Source organism: Ambystoma mexicanum, chromosome 6p (assembly GCF_040938575.1).
Source record: "Ambystoma mexicanum isolate Mex_15411 chromosome 6p, UKY_AmexF1_1, whole genome shotgun sequence".
NCBI lineage: Eukaryota > Metazoa > Chordata > Amphibia > Caudata > Ambystomatidae > Ambystoma > Ambystoma mexicanum.
Genome location: NC_090935.1, coordinates 995,863,670 through 995,881,897, shown reverse-complemented (window position 1 = coordinate 995,881,897; position 18,228 = coordinate 995,863,670).

The window sequence follows — 18,228 nt, the reverse complement described above, 5'->3', positions numbered from 1 at the left end:
CAGAAACTGTATGTTATCTACTCCACAAGTTAACGACTGTGGAGTACCACAAGAATCCTCACTATCACCAGTCTACTTCAACATCTACCAGACTCTGTTAATCAAGATTTTCAAAAAATACAACATTACATGCTACAACTATGCAGATGACACTCAAATCTACTAAATTAAAGATACACAAGCAGATTACTCATCCCTAGTAGAATGTCTAAAAGAAATCTATAACTGGATGAACACCAACAACCTAAAAATCAACCCAGGAAAGACAGAAACCATGACCACTTGCAAAAAGCAAGAGAACAACACCTACATTCCCTGGTTGACTGAATTGGGAACCGGGCCCACACTATCTAAGGTAGAAAAAAACCTGGGAGACCTAATGGACAATGCTCTAACCTTAAAAGCACAAGTAAATGCGATAATTAAAAAAATATTCTTCCTCCTTCACTCAACAAGAAGAATCTTTCCTTTCCTCTCCTTCACCCACAAAACACTGACAATCATCGCCCTCACCATGTCAAGAATCAACTATGCAAACAGCCTCTACCTCGCGATGCCGGAACACCTCCTGAGGAAATTACAACGCATCCAAAACACAGCAGCCAGACTCCTCCTCAAACTACTTAGAAGAAACCACATCACTCCAGTGATAAAAATGTTACATTGGCTTCCAATCAACCATTGTATCACGTTCAAACAATGTGCGTAACACACAGGGCAATCAATGGGCAGGGAGCAGAATTCTTACAAAAGAAAATAACAATCTACAGGTCGGACCTGGCAGGCAGAAAGGCACCCATGAGCACAGCATGTCGGAGGCACCAGCACCGTTGTAAACATTGCTGTTGTATCCGACCTCCCCTATGGGGCGAATGAGAATGGGGAGCACCTTTTTTCTGGCGCCCGCAAATGGGCAATTACCGGGTCCGGGAGGGCCGTGATGACCCGGTAATTGCCCATTTGCGGGCTACGGATATTTTCTGGGGTTTGGCAGGAGTCGCCCGGTTTTACTGGCAAGGCTACCGCCAAACTTCTAATGAGGCCCTCTGGCTGTTAGTGGCAGCACCTTTAGTGTGTGGATGTTGATTCTTCACAACGAACCACTCACAGTTCCAGTGAAGAGGGAAGACAAAATGTGAGGCACAATAGGCTGCACCCAGTATGGGGCAGACTTTCTAAAAATATTTGAAGGCCCGCGTCTTAATGTCTTTTTGCACAAGGTGCATTGGACTTTTTCCATTTCTTTTTTGCCATAAAATATGAAAACATATATTTTTTTAAAGTACTAATATTTCTACATGTTTGATTGTTTTCTATCCTATGTTCCCCAAGTTTATTTATCCCATCCTATTCTCTTTTGTTCTCCAAGTTTACTTAACCAACCCCCATTCACACTTTTGTGATTATTTAGAATAATGTCCCTTGTTTGTTTTCACCCAGTTTATATATGTACGTTCATTGATTATAGTAAGAGTTGTCCTACTCGATTGTGTTAGTGAAATAGTGATGGCAATGTACATTATGTTTGGAGTGAGTGATTTCTCAATGGGCTATTGTGGTATCTCGCTGGAGAAGCCAATTGTGGCATAGGCAACACATTACTCTCATAACTGAAATATTGGGAGCAGTAAAATTAGAACAGGCGGAATTGAAAAAGCTACAGAAATTGAGGATTCATTTACTGTCAGTGGCGTCTCACTGATACTGGATGTTTCCAAGCTTTGAAGTGCAACATTTGAAGGTCCACATCTTAGTCTCTTTTTGCAAAAGGTGTATAGCATTCTTTTTATTTTTTTTTAATAACAGTGTACCCTTTTATCTTGAAATATGTCTAACTATCTGCAGTGGTCTTCTTGGAGGTTGTTTTTTGTGGGGTGAAAAAGACTGCTAAAAAATGATAGTACAAGTGTTTCTACCTGTGTGATTGTTTTTTATCCCTTGTTCTCCAAGTTTACTTATCCCACTCTATTCTCTCTGGTTTTCCAAGTCTACTTAACCCTCCCCATCCTCTCTCCTGCAACCACCCAACGTAACATCCTTTGTTTATTGTCACCTATTTTCTATATCCCTGTTTGTTTATTGTAGTGGTAGTTGTTATTCCAATGTATGCAGACAAGATGTTGAATGAATGTTTAGGTTCCCAAACTGCGTGACGGCTTGTTTGAAGAACCACGCTGTAAAACCTTTCCACTGAATTTTTTTCTTGACCTCTTTTTGGCGGTATTAGTCCTTCACCCAGTATTATTGTCAACTGTCAGCAATTGTCTTTTATGTACCCTGTTTTTTATCGAGGTAAAGCTGAAGCCACTCACAGCAGCTCAGTCTCCAAGTCTACTTATTCCACCCTATATTCTTTTGCTGTCCAAGTTTACTTACCCTACCTCATTTGTTCTATTGCAACGACCTAGTATTATTTCTCCTGTTTATCCTTACCCACTTTATATATTGATGCTCATTTATTGTAGTGACAGTTTTAATATGTTTTTATATTATTGTATGTGCTTTTCTAATCCAAGTTGTTTTTTTCATAATGACCTAATGATTAGTATGTATAAAGAGACCAACAGTGTTGTATGCACAATTGTTGGATCTTATATAATGCATGTGATGCACTGCATGCAAGACATGAGGGTCATACAAACCTGTGTATTAAATAGTGTTTCTTAAAGTCTGTGTGTTCTTTAAGTAATTGTGTGTTATTTTATTAGAGATAGAAGGATATTATTTTTTTTAAACATAGATGAATAACCGCGGCTACGTTAATGCCGAATGGGGTGTTGAACTTCAGCAGCAGTGACTGGGAAGGTCATAGCTGCGTGGTAGTTGGTCTATACTGGTGGACATAGGCCTAAAGGTGCAAAATAAGTAAGTTGTTTGTACCCGAAAGAGTACTTTCTAAGAATGATCTATTTTGTATATATATGTATAAAACATCTATGTGACTTACGCCCCAAAGTTTCATGTTGTAACAACGGCTAGTAGAAAAGTCATTGAACTCTAGTAACAGTTATGAGTGATGAGTTATTTTAGAAAACATTTTTGGATGTTATTTCATTATATTTGTGTGTTTCTATGTGATGGATGTTATTTTATTGCATTTGTATATTTATCTGTGATACGTAATCCTTAAAAGGACTGTTTTAGAGTACACTGAGTGCCTGATTCACAGAATGTTTTCCTATGGGATTGCGCCATTAGAAAACATTTCTGTGAATCAGGCTTTGAGTGTAGTATTTTAGCGCATTTAGTGTGCTCTCTCTATTATCATGTACCTTATATAACTCTTTTTAACTACCATTGTATCATTACTGTCTCTTTTGTTATGCATATTCCATACTCTGTTTCTAAGAAAAACACAATCCTATACCTGCGGCTAAACAAGATGGGGAGTCATTAGTGTATTCATGATGGAGTCTAAGAGTAGCAATGAGTGGGGGTGTTTGTATGTGGCTATCCCAAACCCAACTCTTATGCTGGGTTGTTAACCGCAGGTATACCGTGCAGCCACGAGAAGGAAACAGCCACTGGTTTGTGTAGCCGCGGCTATACAAATGTACTGAATTCTTTTTTTACGTGTGTGTGTAGTCGTCTTGGAAAATCTTTGTAAGATGTATTAAGAGTAGTATTTTGAAACAGTTATTGTAACATTTGTAATACTTTTAATTCAGTAACAACACACATAAAGGTACATAAAAGGTAAATAAATATACAAATTTTGTTGTACTTCTTTTTTAACATGAATTAATAGTTGTTTTCTGTTAATGAATCCATCATTAGTTTTGTTCTTATAGTGCTTCTTGTTCAATTCTTCGTGATACTTGAATGACTTCTTCATCTGTTTGAAAATATTTGAAATATTTTTAAACAATTGAAAATATAATACACTTTAACATTATTTGTGTTGGTTGTTTAGACATTTAATAGTAGTTCGATAAACAATTTCTGTTTGGTGACTGATATTTGTTCCTTAAAATATTATTGTTAGTCTCATTTTACACATATATAAAGTGTGCACTGATTCCTTTGGACATGTAGCCCACTATAAAAATTAATAATAATAATATTAATAACAATAATGAACTCACAAAATCCTGAATGTGGCGTATTTTCTTCTGGTTCCTTTTCTTGCGCATATTCTTTTTTAATTTCTTCCTCTGTAGGATAATTGTCCTCCAGCCATTTCATGTAGTTTTTCATTTTAGTGTGCTAGAAAGAAATACTGCTGGTCACTTCAGGTATAAGAATTAGCAATGGAGGAAGAGTACATGATGAGAGAAGGGGGCTTCCTTGTATTTACTTTCTGATTGGTTGGTCATTGTTTAGGTGGTGGGCCGGTGCCAATAGGATGTTAAGTACCTCTGATGCTGTTCAACTGTTGAACCTCTCAGAGAATGTACTTTTCTGAGTGATGTTTATATATGACAATATAACTGTAGATTATATCATATCATTATATTAAGAGTGTTCCTATATAGTACATTTTTATTGCTCGAGAGTGAGGTGAAGTTTTAGGAGTGCTATTTTCGGGATATATTTGTTTCAATGGATATTTGAAACATGGTGCCAATTTCAAAAGGAGGGGAATTTCATTGTTCAGAAACTGTGGAGAATTTTACAATTTTGAGAATGGGGTTCATAGTACTGTTGAGGACATAGGTGATGTTTTGTCAAAGCATTGGCTTACAAAGTTTTTTTTAGTTATATAATATTATTTTAGACAGAGTGTTTGAAATCACAGGTTAATGCCACAATTGTGGAGAGAAATGTTTGACAGGGAGCACATGTTTTTTTTTTCTCTTTGGGAAAACAAAATAAATGAATCATCTAAAGAAAGAGCACAGAGAAATGTTAATTGTATAAGAGGTGAAGAGTATTTCTCTGACTGAAAATACATTTTTTGTATATATGTTGGTAGAAGAACCCAAAGGCACTTTTAAGCGCCTCACAGAGAACCTTTTAAGTATATTGGAAAGGAAAATACCCGTACTGCCTTTTTTTAAATAGACGCTGTTACGACAGCAGCCAATGAAATGTTGCGCCCTGCCAGTGGGGTTGTAGTCGCGGGTATCACTGAGCCAATTGAACGTCATGGTACAACAGTACCAATTCTTGTGCATTCATCATGATATTTCATGGATTTTTCAGAACACAATTCTACATGTGTTTTTTATTCTATGCTCTCATGTGTACCATTTGTTGTTGTTTATTTCCACACCTTGTTAATATGTCTTTTTGAATCTTGGAAAATGTTATACATAGCCACGACTACTGGTGGTTGACCAGACCTGCGGCTGTCGACGCTCCAATTGGTTGTCGTACTTTGTGGCATGCTTTGGTAGCCGCGGGCATGAACCCGCTAATTGTAACCATGGTTATAGCTGTTTGTAATTTGGTGCAGTGATCATATTATTTTATGGATGTTTTAGCACAGATTTGTACATGTCTTTCTGTTTGGATGTGCCCTCCTCAAGGCATGTGTGATTTAAATTAGAAACCTTTGCAATATGTGTCTTTTCAGTGCAGTGTAACTGGGATTATAGCCGTGGTTATGTAATTTGTCAAATTTAATAAACATTGTTTTATTTGTGTTTCTACATGTTCTACAAAGTATTCTTTAGAAAGATTGCTTTGGGGATTATTGATTGTTTTTGGTTATAATATAATTGTGTTGGGCATTTTACATGTTTGCTTTGTTCAGTCCTCTTTTTGTTCTATTGATTTCAAAAAGCTATGAAAGTGCCCTTCTTGTGAACTTTTGACGTTGATCCCTGAGGCACTCCACAAGTGATAGGGATAGGGCCAGTGGCTGCATGTTGTTGAGAAGACCCTCATAGTCCGGTTACTAAGAAAGGCTTGTATCCAGACTATAGTTTTGGCTGAGAAATGGGCGGCAGTGTCAAGGTGACTGCATAGGACTCCATGGTCGACTAAGTCAAATGCCGTGGAAAGATCCAATAGGAGAAGGAGGACGGGAGTTCCCTTATCTCTGAGTTGGTCAATCTGTGCCTTTAAGTCTAGTAAAGCTGTTTCATTTCCATGCTGTGGCCGGAATCCAGACTGTCGCGAGCCTAATAAGGAATTAGATTCCAAATGTTTCTGAATTTGTGAGTAAGCCATTTTATCTAATATTTTCAACAGGAATGGCACAGTAGTGATGGGTCAGTAGTTAGTAGGGATATTTGGGTCCAATGTCTGTTTTTTTAGAAGTGGGAGCACCCACGATTCCTTGAGTTAAACTTGAATTTTACCAGTAACGAATGAAGCGTTGATCTGTTTAGTGATGATTGGGGCTAAGTCTCTAGCAGCATCCTTTGTGAGTTGTGCCGAGCAATGATCTCCCTTACAATTAGATGGTTTGAGTGATAAGATAATTTTTTCTGTATCAAGTGTAGTAACTTTGAAAAACTTGAAATGATGGAGGTGGTTGAGGCTGTTAGGTGTGATTGGGGGAGATGTCCTGATTAATGGCTCTTTTTTCTTGGCAATTTTCGTTTGTAAAGTCATCACTTTATTGACTAGTGCGTGCTGTATATCCGAGCACCAAGGTTTATCTTTTGTGCAATTATACGGTGTGGGGATTGGGGTTTCAAGCTCTTTAAGTACAGCAAAGAGTTCCTTCGTGCTTGACTTAGCCTGGGCTATTCTAGAATTGTAAATTTTGCGCTTTGCTTGGAGTATTTCCTTTTTGTAGAGCGCCGATATAGTATGGAGGTTAGTTTTATTTTCCTCAGATGGAAGTAGTCTCCAGGATACCCCGCATTGCCTTTTATTTTTCTGCAGAGTTTTCAGCTGTGTAGTGTACCAAGAATTCAGGTGTGCCTTGGGTTTACTTTTTTTTATTTTTATAGGTGCTATAGAGTCTAGGGAGGCGGACATAATTTGATTACATTCTTTAACTAAGTCATCCGGATCCATATGATCTGGGAGAGCATTGAGTGTAGGAAGAATCAGAGGGAGCAGGTTGTCAACTGTACTATTCTTTTAACTCCTAGTTAGAGTGGGAGGGGCAAGAGCAGGCATAGTAACAGGTCTTTCCGTACCCAGGGAGAAGGAGATCCAGTGGTGGTCAGTCCAGATCTGGGGAGATATGGAGGATATTGTAGTCTTGCAATTGTGGTCTGCCACCCAATCTAAAGTACGGCCTTTGATATGGGTGGGGTCAATCACTCTTGGAGTTAATCCTAGTTCAGTTAAAGTATTTGTCACACTAGCTGCCTGTGATTCATTAGGGTCATTGAAGCCTAAATTCATAACTCCTAGTATTAGTACCTGAGAGGTATTTTTAAGGTTATTAGACACAATGTTAGAAATGTCTTCCTCAAAGGTACTGATGTGGCCTGGGGGTCTGTACACCAGGTGAATCGTGAGAGTTTGGGTTTTATTAATAGTAAGTTTGGCTGTAAGGAGTTCACATGATTTGATGTCGGTCGGAGTTATTAGTCTGATAGGTAGGTCTGCTTTGGTAATGAGGGCAATGCCGCCGCCTCGTGAGTCATTTCTATCGGCTCTAAGGATGGAGTAACCATTAGGTATAGCTAAGGAGAGAGTGGGCAAGCCGCCGCATGAAGCCAAGATTCAGTAATTGGAAAAATGTCAAGGTTTTCAGATTGGATGATGTCCGCTATCTCGGATGCATGAGCTACCAAAGACCTTGCATTTAGCAGTGCACCTTTAAGGCAGTGGTTGGTAAGTGTTAAGGCTAGGGCTTTAGGCTTTTGGGTCTTCGGTGAAATATGGTTGAAGGAGTTATATGCAGAACTTGTCTTCCTAAGATCTACTTTTGTGGGATTAGAAGCTTCTAGGTGGAGGTTCAACTTTTTATTGGGGCAGATAAGGGTTCTGTTTAAAGTTTAAAGGTTCAAATATTTTTGCAAGCCTTGAGCAGAGTCTTTTATTTCTATCATGCATGTTGCATGGGTAAGAGTTTAGCATAAGTGGTGGTAAGGGCTCCATATTTGGTTCGGGTAATTGTATAGAATAGTTTGGAATTTTTGGGTGGGTAGTGAGTTGAGTAGTGCTACCATTAGGGATGGTATAGGCGAGATGTGCTAGGGGAGTAATGGATTTATTTGATCAACCTGTTTTTAATAAGGGCAGTAGATACATTACAATCAACATTTTAAGTATGGGAGAAACACTGAGTAGGGGCAGCAAAGGTCTGGGATTCAGCAGGTAATAGTCATAATGAGTCAAAGCCCTGAATCAAAATGGGGCTGCCCTTGTACCTTGTAAAGTAGGCTGAGCAGGTGGGTAGGGTTCCTGGCCAGGCACATTTTCAAAGGAGTGCTGGCTCTATGAGTTTAGGAGAGTGGATCTACATCAGAGGTATATGGGATATACTTTAGAGGTATATGCGATAGGCAAGTCCAAGTGTGATATGTATCTCAGGCACACACTATATTGAAAATATGCTAATCAGGTACACACTGAGATGAGATGTAAGCCAACTAAATTCAGCTATTGCCTGCGGGAAACTACAGCAGCAGGGAATGAGTGAGGACTATACATGGAACTATGCATAGTAAATTGACATGTATCTAAGCTTATAGGGCATCTGTGTTTACAGTAGATGACAGTGCAGTTCAAACAGCTATGAGTGAGCCAAGTTAATATACAGTTTAGATCTACTAGATTTCACTTTCTATGATCACCAAAGATTGCAATGTAAATAACCAAAAAGTGCTGTTAAAACTGCAGTAAAGGCTTTTATACTAAAAACCTCCCAGTTCTTAATAGTGGAAACATCCATACGAAGGGCAAAACAACGTTAGGCTAACAAATGTGTGATGAGGTTGAGCTATTACTAGTCGTGTTAAAAGTCCATAATCCTTGTTATAGTGAAGACTAGTTCGGCATGGCAGGTGATAGGCGGGCAGTATGAACCAACAAGTATTATCACATTTACAGGCAGTGGGATCAGGACAGGTAGCAGGAGTAGAACGAGGTGAGTAATGCAAAGACCTAATAAGTGTAGCTGTATGGCTGAATTGGGCTGACATTTGCTAAGGAGGCGCACACAGTAATGGTCAGGCTATTCGGTAGTTACAGTAAAGCATTGTGAGGCTATATTTTGCATAAGAATGAAAACAGTTTGGCAGACTGCCAGGCATACATATAGGGCACAGCTTGTAGTGTATGACTGAATGTTACTCGCTGTTCGTGTTACCGTGCTAGTAACTGTCGTGGGACACACTTACCGACAGAGTGTGCAGTACAAGTGGGAGGGGAGAAGACTTGAGCAGAATAAGTTGTTCTGTAGTGTTGAACTGAGAAGAGTTATATGTAGAGTTATATGTAGAGTTTTTGGATGTGATTGGTGGATGGGTGTTTGACTTCTTGAAAGTAGCCAATGAGGGAGTGCTACAAAGATTAAAGTGGAAAGGGAAGAAGGGCTGCTCTGTGTTATGGGGTTCGCAGACAGGGCATGCCAATCCGTGCCTTTTAAGGATTCCTGGCATGGAAAGGGGACTGTGGGGATTAACCAATGAGGTCTCCTGGTTGTAGTTTATAGGAAGAATGAGTAGCAGTTTTTTCATTGCTGTATGTAGGGAACATGTCTGTGGTTGTTGAGATGAGAAGGCTTACTGTGTGGATGGTTGGAGATTCTTGGATTGTGAATCTGAAAAGGTACACAGAAATTTGTGGCATTTCTGCTAACATTGGAGGGAGTGGAGGTTTCATGGTAAGGTGTGCGTGCCCAAAACTGTGAGACTTTATTTGCACATTGCAAAAACATGTAGCATTTCCAATGTCCAGGTATAATTGTGGTCCTTTGTGGAGGACATAGTTTAGACGACATCAGTGCAATGTCTTTGTAGATTGCATTGAAACATATGCTGAAAGCACTAATGGAACTATTTCCACATGGAAAGATAATCTTTTCACACATACTTCCTAGGGCACTATAGAGATGCACCAGTGTGAATTGTCCTCAACAAGATGCAGGAAGGTGCCTTGTGAAGAAAGGGGTATGTTCATTTTTGAATGGTGTAGTGATGACATCCTTCCCAAATGAGAACATTCTGCTAGATGGTGGACATAATTTGTTCAGTTATGGCATGACTTTTACTGATTGTGGTAATGCAATCTTCTTTGAAGACATTCAAAATGCACTCAGAAAGTTCTTGTGAAAATGATGCAGAGTGCACGTGAGTAGTTGTAGGAAAACAAATCTGAAAAGCCCCCCCCCAAAAAAAGGAAAAACAAAGGTTCTTTTCAGAGCCACCACTAAAGAGTTAATAACTTACATTGCGTTTAATTTCTCTCCCCACCACCTTCAATTGGACGATCTGTCCGCGGACACTGCAGTAGTCCGCAGACAGCACTTGACACATCCAGGTCTTTTGAGGATGCCAGGCATGGAAATGGGACTGTGCAGGCCAGGAGATTAGCCACTCAGGTTTCCTGGTTGTGGTATGCAAGGAGAGAGCCTGGCAATTGGTTTGTTTAATGAGAGAAGTGCAGATGGCTACGGCTATGGCTATGTCTTTCAGGAAGCAGAATGTGCAGATTGGGGAGACTTGTGGATCCATTGGCTGAAGGTGTATGCAGAGCACTGTGGAGTGGCTGAAAATCTTGTATTTCATGATGTTCAAGTGCAATGGTATGGAGTGCGCGTGGACTTAATCAGATAGGGGAAATATATTAACAACAACAATGTAATATAATGTTTTGTTTACATAAGTACATTTGTTCATACATTAAGTAGTTTCTCATAGATCTCCCGATCACCCCTAACACCTTGTTACCAACATTATGAACAGAACCCCTTGTAAGGACTTGAAAATTGTGATGTCATTTTTGATGGCATGGGTGTTAGTCTTAGCTGTGCACGGTGGTGGCGGGAGTCATGGCTGCTTACCTTACCATAACTGGCGAATTTCTGGGGTTTTTCGATTTTACTTGGAATCATAATATCCCTTTAACAAAGTTTTTTCACTGAATTTGATAGGTTATTATTATTGCAATTTACCCATAATGTCCCTTTAACAATGTTTTCCACTAACAAAAAAAAATATATAGCATTAAGCATGACCACACTCCATGGTTGGGAAATGCCAAAAAAATGACAACAAAAAGTGAATAAATAGCACAGAAATGTATTAATCAAAGCACAGTAGAGGCATGTTGCAAACAGGGACAGAATGTCCTGGCTGACGCATTTTACACTCACATAGGCTGTGGTCACATACATATATATATATATATATATACATATATATATATATATATATATATATATATATATATATATATATATATATATATATATATATATATATTACATGGACTGCGGTAGCGGCCATGTAGTTATGGTTAAGTTGCTAAACCCATAGGAAGAGCACTTTTTTGGGCATCTTATAACTTTGCTCTCCCTGGACGAATCCTCACCAAACTTTGCAAAAAAAAAGTATATGGCCCACTCTGAATTTGTTTGCAAAGTTCGGTGAGGTTTGGTGCAAGGGGGGCAAAGTTATAGGGGGGGCCCAAAATGTCTTTTTTTCCCATAGACTGAATGGAGAATACATTTCCGTCACGCCTACAGCCCAAACCGCTGGACGGATTTTCACCAAATTTACGGCAGGAGCGGCGGCTTGGTCCCAAAAGTGTTAATTTGGTCCAAATCTGTCCAGTATTTATTTTTTAAATGACCAAAACGTAAGGCAAAATAAATAGTGATATCTATGTCCGCTCCGTAGACTCATTTCCTTGTTCGGTCCGTGGACTGGCCTCTGATTGGCCAGAAGAATTTGCTGACTTGTTGCATAGTCCGCAGACATTGAGACACAGCCGCTGATTGGCTGGTGCGAAAACGTGAAATGCGTCGGTTTTCCTGAACCATCCGCCATCTTGGATTCGCAGACTTTTTTTGTGGAGTCCACGGACAGCGCAGTGAAAACATTACAACAAAAAGGAACATTGCACTTGTCAAACTCAACAAACAATATCTAGGGATGTGGGGGGGATGAGGACGGGATGGGATATGGCCATTAGAAGCCAAAAAATGGGTTGTTCCAACCCCCTGACAGTCCGTGAACACTCCAGATGTCCTGGGGCAGTCCTGTGGTGTTCGCGTACACTTCCTATTTCTGCATTACATGGTTGGGGAAAAATCAGTTTTTGGATGGCTTATTACTTTTGCCCCACTCAATGAAACTGCATGTAATTTTGCAATTTTATTCTAGAACTAATCCTGAATCGTTTTGCAAAGTTTTGTGGGATTCTCTCAAGAGGGGGCAAAATTAGAGTGGTGTCCCAAAATTGTCTAAAGGCATATTTCTAAAGTTTGGTGGGATTTTCTCAAGGGAGGGCAAATATGAGGGGGGTCTCAACATTTTTAGGTGGCTTACAACTTTGTTGCTATTTGACGAATGTGGACAAAAGTTTTGAGAAAGATCATAGACCAAACCTTCAATGTTTGTGTAAAGACTGAATGGATTTTGTCAAATGGGGGCTAAATTATATGACTGTTGTATGTACATACATTTTGACACTTTTAAAAAAATAAAACATGGGCGGATTTCAAGCAAACTTGTGAGGAGCATTGGCAAGGACATTAAAGCATGGTTTTGCAAATGTGCCTGTGTTTTATTTTTTGACAAGTGTCATAATGTAGGTACAAAAAATTGTCATATACCTTTGGTGACTGAGGTATAGCCTGTGGCCGTGGGCAGTAGCCAGATTGTCTGGGTCATGGCATAAGGTCATGACGTGGACAATCTGGCTACTGGCCAGGACCGCTAGGGATGAAAAATGTTTTTTAAGTGGCTATGTCTACCTGGGACTGGCTATGTGGTAAAGTTATTCGAAGGTAAGATAGGTTTGAAAGGGAAAAAAGTGCTTGTTGTAATATGTTCATAGGGTTTTGCAGGCTGCCATGGTAACGGAAGTGGGGCTGTGTACGGAGCCCCGCCTTCTCTTTCCATGTTGGCTGTCTTGGAAAAGGATGTTCCTTCCTACAGCGAGATGCTGCCGGCGTCCCGCTATAGGAAGAAAAATCTATGTTTTAACACCCTGTGTTCCTGCTTTGGGAACCAGGGTGCTAATGGCCTTTATCTCCCATTTCAGGGGCTGCAATGGACAATAATGGTCCGTAGCCCTCCTTATTTATTTATTTATTTGTTTATGTATTTATTTATAACACGTCAAAGCCAGCAGACATCAGGCTGTATGGTTACAGTATTTGTTGAGGAAGATGAGGTGGAGGAAGACAGCTTACTACTTGCTGAGAAAGGAACAACCTTTCTGAGAGCATTGTGGTCATTGGATTTGGTGTGGCGGTGCATGGAGGTGGTCCCATAGGAGTACTGTCCAGGTAGTCTGCGACTGAGTACAAAATTGCACTCAGTGCATTTCACTTTGGTAGCTTTGGCCTTTGGTACACTCCCAACAGTAGCAAAGAACTGGCACAACTATGCTTTGATCTATGTGCTAGAAGTAGGCACTTCCTCTACCTCATCTTCTTGGTCCTCTTCATTGTCTTTGAAGGCCGTAAAGTACCTTACCGCCATGGTGCAAATACCGCCATCACGGACCACCCGTAAACGGCCATGTACAGTGTTCCCAACTGCCACAGGTGCACACAATCAGCACAGGTGGAGGCAATACAGACTGGGCAAGCACAAAAGGGGCACACCCCACCCCTTCCCACACCTAGTCACACTCCACAATGATTGCAATACTACTAGCAATGCTGGGGCTGGAGGACCTGATTGCAGTGGAAGTGCAACTACAACAACAACAACAACAACAACAGGCAGCACAGAGGAAACGCAGGAGGAGAAGGAGGGCAAGGCAGGGCCAGCATGCCCCACCCGCACAGCCAGTGGCACCACGCAGGCAGCCCCCAATCCCATGCATCAGAGCCAGTCCATTCAACCTAACCGCTGAGCAGATCCACACCCTGTACCGTCTGGCCCGGGACACCGTCACCACCATTGTGGACATGATACATGATGACATTGTCAGCCTGATTGAAAAATGCACCGCCATCCCACCCCTACTGAAGGTAGTGTCTGTGCTCCACTTCCTGGCCACAGGCACCTACCAGCACATAGTGGGGCACTTGCATGGCATTTCACAACCATTATTATCACAGATGCTGAACCAGGTGCTTGATGCCCTCCTCAAGCACACAGACAACCACATTTCCTTACCACGGTCTGCCCAGGAGATCTCAAACACCAAAGTAGGTTTCCATTCACTGGCCAGCATACCTGGTTGCATTGGCGCCATCGACTGCATGTGGAATTGGTGGTCCCACATGCCATGGGGGTAGCGTACCGCAACCGTAAACTATACCACTCAATCAACGTGCAAATGGTATGTGACTCGAACAGGATCATCACACATTGTTGTGCCCGATTCCCCGGATCAACCCATGATTCAATGCTCCTGCGGACCTGCACGATACCACACTACATGGAGCAACATGCAGGGCAGAGATCCTGGCTTCTCTGTGAGTCGCATGTTATGCCCATGGAAATGTGATGTGGGTAGGTTATTGAGGTATAGATGCATACTTCACCTGGCTGAGATGGGGGGAGATGCATACTTCACCTGGCTGCGAGTGCCAGAGGGAATGGAGCATGCTCATACCCCAAAGCAGCCCAGACTGGAGCTGACACCTGACCACATAATGCAAGATGAAAGCAGCCCTACCATGTAAATGAAGCAGTGTCACAACCATTCCACAGCCATCTGCATGTGCACTGTACCAAATCAGACCGCATCCCCCTCAACAAAATGTAGCTACAAGCAATGACTATAGCCAATACACAGCACCAAACACCATCAACTGAAAGGACAGTTCCCCATTACTGCGCACAAAGGAGTCAAAAGAGGGTCACATATATCAATACACCACTACACTGACACAGAGGCCCAACTGAATTGCATGACACCATTTGTTGTGTGTAGTGAGATCATCATGAGGCTGACATCAACGGTGCCAGGATGAAAGCATACAAATTACTGGACATCTGCCAGATCACAGAAACAACCGCCGTGGACTAACAGAGTGCATGAGCACTCACAAGGAACTGGAGCCCCCTGCGCCCACTAGTTGATGGCATGCAAACCAGTCCATAAGAGGAATACACACATAGCAGTCACATCGTGTGTCTCCATTCATGCATGGAAATGGGGTTGAATTTAAGAAATATATGCATGCCATGGTGTCACTTAATGAGGTCAAATATGATGTGATAACTATTGTTGCCCACATGAAGGTGATGCAGGCTATCCCTTGAAGAGGTGGCTCCTTACCTCAGTCCGGAACCCACAGAAAAGGCACGAGGAAGACTATAATCGTGCCCATACATGAACCCGTGTGGTGATTGAGCAGACAGTCTTGAAGGTACGGTTTCGCTGCCTCAGCAGGTCTGGTGGGGCACTCCTGTACTGCCATGAGAAGGTGGCAAAGATCGTCATGGCATGTGTCATGCTACACAATATGTGCATCAGACGGAATGTGCCACTGCCCCCTGACGCTGAACTGTAACCACCTGACGAAGAGGATGAGGAGGGTGGGGATGGGGCAGCACCTCAGGGAGGCAGCGATGCACAGGAGGGACGTGCCATGCATCAGACTCTGATCAACCAATGTTTCTAGCACACATGGATGGAGGATGTTACATGGAGATGGCACTCGGGGCACTGGGTGTGTCTGGGACATGGACACTGTAGACTGTTAACCAATAAAGCACACGTACACAATAAGCAATGTCCACACATGTGAATTATGAGTAACCAAAATGTGTATTGAAGAAGCATAACTAAGTGAACAAGCCCTCCACCCCACACACCCACTCCCCCCTCAACTCCCCAACACACCCTCTCCCACCTCCCCCCTCAACTCCCCCACACACCCACTCCCCCTCCCACCTCCCCCCTCAACTCCCCAACACACCCACTCCCCCCTCCCCCCTCAACTCCCCAACACACCCACTCACCCCTCCCCCCTCAACTCCCCAACACATGGTGTGCAGTACTGTCCACCAGTGGACCACATGGCACCAGTATGCAAGGCTGTGCCTACTGGCAACCCCCTCTTCCAGCACCAGGTGCCCCCCTGTCTGATCGGTGCAGGTTCCTGCCAGACCTGCGCACGGGGCTGGTCCTGGTGGAACTAGCAGCTGAAGATGTACTTGCTTGCTCAGATGACGGTGGTGGACGCATGTCCCGCATTGCTGCCACCATCTCAGACAGTACGTGCCGCACTGCGGCCAGTTCTGCACATATGTCCTTTGAGGATGACTCTATTGCTGACTTCAGGGAAGCAGCACATTCACGGATGTCGTCCCTTACACTACCACATTCAGTAATGTGCTGCATCAAGAGGCCAGTGAGCTGCTGCTGGTCCCTTGCAATGTCCTGGATCCCCTCTTGGTTGTTGGGGCTGGGGTGGATGTTTGAGGGGTTCCCGAAATACTGTGTTCCTCGGGCACAGTTGGGGTGGGGTTGGGAGTTGCTGGCCATGAGTTAGCCGGAGACAGTCCGTGCATGCTGGTGTCGGGCAGGCTGCATGGGGACAGGCATGGGGAATGCAGGGGGCCAGTGGGGGGAGTTGCAACATGCAGCACATCCCCTTCCTCGTCATCAGAGATTGCTGCTGTGGCAGCTGTTTCGCCAACTGTGCTGCTTGCAGCCGATGCAGTCCCTTCTGCCGCCGACACTTGGGTGATGGTGGCTGTTGTGGGCGCCATAGTGAGGGACGTAGAACACATTGGTGCTGTGGCCTGTGGAGTGGTCTTGGCCTTCTGGTGTCATGCTGGTTGGCCTATGGCCCTTTAAGTGGAGGGGCGGTGTTTTCCCTCCTTGGCCCTGGCCTTCTTCCGTGGTGTGGCACCGGTGTCCTCATCAGCGCTGTCAGATTGTGTGCCTGTGGGGGACCAAAGGAGGGAGAGGGTTAGTGATGGGTCTACGGGCATTGGGGTGGCTGAATTGATATGGATTGGTTGATGAGTCACATTGAGGGGAGTGACATACAGGTTGCCTCACTCTTGGGTGGGTGATGCATGGAGGCATTTGGGTTCAACACAAATGGGGTGCATCATGCATGTGGACAAGGTGATGCACTGCCTGTAGGCAGTCTTGTGCACATGTGTCTGGTGGACCCTGATATACATCATTGCACTGTCAGTTCATGTGGACATCATCGTGGCGGTATTGGCATTGTTTGATTAGAGACACCTACCTGCATCGGCTGATGACGGGGCTCCTCTCTCCATGTCCCCGACTCCCTCTATTGACTTGGTGCCTATGAAGGAGGCACATATCTCCTCCCATGGTTGGAGTTTTATGGGCGACTCTGCACCTCCACCTGTCACCATCCCAAGGTTTCGGTTGGCCGACAGTATACTTCGCACACGTAGACGTAGGTCGTCCCATCGCTTGCGGCATTGTTTTGGTTGCGGGGTGTGGTGGCGACAGCACTGACCCTCTGGGCGACCAATGCCCAAATCTGCTTTTTACACAGCAGCACTGGTCGGGACATGTCAGTTGCAAACACCACGTCTGCATGCTCCTGAAGTGTCTCAGCCAACATGGTGAGCTCCTCTCTGGAGTAGCGCTCCTGGCGCAGCCAATCTCCAGTTTTTTTTACAGCTTTTGGCATCCTAAATTCAGACAGGAGGTGGTTGAGGTGTGTGGGAGTTCTGGGGGTCAGATGGCTCCTGGTTGTGGTGGATGGCAGTGGATTGTGTTTTTAAAGATGGCCGCCGTGCTCTTTCCCGTTCCTGTGCGATGACGCTACTTCCTTTTCCGCTTATTTACGGTCACCGCTAATAGCGATTCACGCTAATTGAGGTGACCGCTATTAGCGGTGACCGCTAATGCCGATGGCTAGGATGCCGGAGGTGTTATTTCCACTGCAGACGATGCCGGAAAGGGGGATTTTTCGGGCTTTTGCGGCATGGCAGTGAGTTCATTACCGGCATGGCGCAAAGCTCATGCCTGCAAACTCGTAATGGCCCGCTTTTAGCGGTCTATTGCCAGCACGGACACGGTAATTGCGCCATGCCGGTAATGACTGGTACTTACCGCTAGGGTCGTAATGAGGGCCACTGTGTACTAGATTGGTAATGGATAATGAGTACGGAAAGGTGTAGGAGGTGTGCAAGGGAAATTTTGAAGTTGAAAGTTCCTAGATCAGTAGAAAATGCAGTTCCAAACTGTCTTCGAAGCACGGATCCGATCACAAAGTGCAGACGCCTTTGCAAACCCATC